Source organism: Dermacentor variabilis, chromosome 1 (assembly GCF_050947875.1).
Source record: "Dermacentor variabilis isolate Ectoservices chromosome 1, ASM5094787v1, whole genome shotgun sequence".
Classification (NCBI taxonomy): domain Eukaryota; kingdom Metazoa; phylum Arthropoda; class Arachnida; order Ixodida; family Ixodidae; genus Dermacentor; species Dermacentor variabilis.
In genome coordinates, this window is record NC_134568.1 from 24,920,646 (window position 1) to 24,923,022 (window position 2,377).

At 47.5% G+C, this 2,377-nt stretch overlaps 1 non-coding gene across 1 annotated transcript; it reads right to left on the reverse strand.

Moving 5' to 3' along the window:
* Positions 1 to 1,892: 1,892 nt before the first annotated feature.
* On the reverse strand, positions 1,893 to 1,965 carry TRNAR-CCG (transfer RNA arginine (anticodon CCG)). The gene has a single exon. It is a non-coding gene; the product is annotated as a tRNA-Arg (tRNA).
* Between the last annotated feature and the right edge of the window lie 412 nt (positions 1,966 to 2,377).

Sequence of the window (2,377 nt, forward strand, 5' to 3'; positions counted from 1 at the left end):
ATAAAGCCAGGAGCTCTTCAGTCGCTCGAGGGCCTAGATGGCGCAAGGTAGAATAGGTAATGCCATCAGGACCACGCGCACATGAGTGTCTTGAAGCGGAAATCGCTGCACGTAGCTCTTGCAGCGTGAATGGGAGGTCGAGACGATCGTTCATTTTTGGAGGAGCACACCTGAGCACTGAAGCTACCGATGTTGTAGATCCAGAGAGGTGTATGCAGAAATCTTCCGCGATTTCCTTCTCACTGTGCGTCTGGATGATAGCCAAAGCTCGGAAGGGACGTAGCTGTTGTGGAGGAGATGGTAGTGCTCGTACAACATGCCATACTGTGGACAACGGTTTTCTTGGGTCCAAGCTGGTGCAAAAGGTCCTCCAACGTTGTCTGTCGAGCTTGTCTAAGTATCTTTGAATTTTTTTTTGCCCACGGCGTGACGTCCTCAAGTCTGATATCAATTTAGTTCGCCTGTATTTCCTCTCGACGCGACGTCGGACTGCCCGCAGCTCTTCATATATAACGTCAACGGATGTTCTTGAATTTGATGTTTGGATGGTGCGTGTTGTTGCGTGCATTGCTGCTACAATGCGCTTCGGCAAACAGATAGCGTCTGTAAACGGTTCCGTGCTTTCAGTTTGCTCAAGATTACCATTTTGACAGAAAAAAATTTTCCCTCATTTTGAGGGCACTTACAGAACTGTCCAGGAGGGCTGCCGCGTGGTGTTTTTATAGAGCGCCGTAAGCGAAATGCGCGCCGCGTTATACCTCATACTAGGCAAGGGTGCGCTTCCGACACATGGGACTCCGTAAGTCCTCGCCCCAATACTGCGCATGGACGAAAAAATAACCGAAATGTGCCATGCAACCTCTAGAGATTTTTGTTCGCCTGTGCATAGGCACTTCGCTGGAGAAAGCTGCTTGCTCTGTGTGTCCCTAGGCGAATCCAAGCTGGCTCGGAAGAACGGCGTCCGCGGGAAAGAAGTAGGGCGCGAGGCGATAGTTGTGCATTGTTTCGCGATTGAAGCATATCAAAACATGATAATCGCAAGGGGATGAGTCTGTGGGACTCGGACTACATTAATCCCAAAGCATTCGTCCTGCCGATGTATTAGATAACAATGTAGGTGGGCAGATTGCCTAAACAAAACTCCAGTAACGGTGTGGAGACACGTTTATCTAGTACCCGTCAGAAGGACAAACTGCAAAAAAAGAAGCGTCGTGATTTAATTACATAGCCATGGACTAATGTGTACATTCGGTTACGTGATACATATTATAGTGACAGCGCGAGCCTTGTCCTGACTGTGGGTAGGAAACGCACGAACACGTTCAGGTTACTGAGCCGTAACTTTTCGCCTAATTTTATCCCTTTTTATGGAATAGGAAGGATAAAGAATGCTTGTACGCATCACTCAGTAGTCCCAACAGATGGCTAATGCTCCGTTGAAAATTTCAACACTACCCCGCGTATCTGCACTATCAGAAAAATAAAATAAAAAAATATATTCAACACAATCGCACATGCTGGCAACTAAGGCATCAGTAATTGATATCCTGATTGGGCGCCATGAAAAATTATTGGTAACACAACCCTGCTAGGCCGCTTAAACAACTGCGATGTAGCTCATGTCACCTACCTCGGAGCAAGACGGTGGTCTGAAGGGGCGTCCCATGAAGACAAGCGGACATGTAGCAGCATATTCTGCACGTTGGATGAAGATAAAAGCCGCACCAGTCCAACAAAAAAAAAATCTTCCACCCACAAAATCCATGACAGGACTAAAATTTGTGGTTACCTGATGCCTAATAATGCGCTTATTTCACTCGGCCCCACGTCTAGGAACCACAGGCGTTCCATAAATGCAGTGCTGTGTCATCAGCAAGAAAAAAAAGTTTCGACGTCCGCGACAGGATTCGAACCTGCAATCTCCTGATCCGGAATCAGGCGCCTTATCCATTGGGCCACGCGGACATGCAGAACATGCAGGTACATGCTCATAAACAGTGATACCGTAGGAGTGATAAAGAGTAGACCTTAATATGATCCATTGAAATCGATAGAGGGCGCAATATTCCCCGAAGGAAATCGTTGTTTTGAGGGGTATGGCTTACAGGCAGCCTTCGCAGATACGCGCCAATTATTTGCTTTCGAGACGAAGAGGAAGAGGAGAGGAAGTTTAGTCAATAACAACTTTATTCCTAGTCGAGTGATCGTAGCGAGCAGCTTCAGCTTCGAGCTCTCTGCATTTTCTGTTTTATTTTCTGTGATCTCTGCAATCAGTGACAAGAAAACTGGGGGACGTCATCCTCTGCAATGGGGGACCCAAGCCCCGCCCAGCAGTTTGGTCCTGAACGGCCAGTTCATTATGCCGGTGACGTGAGTG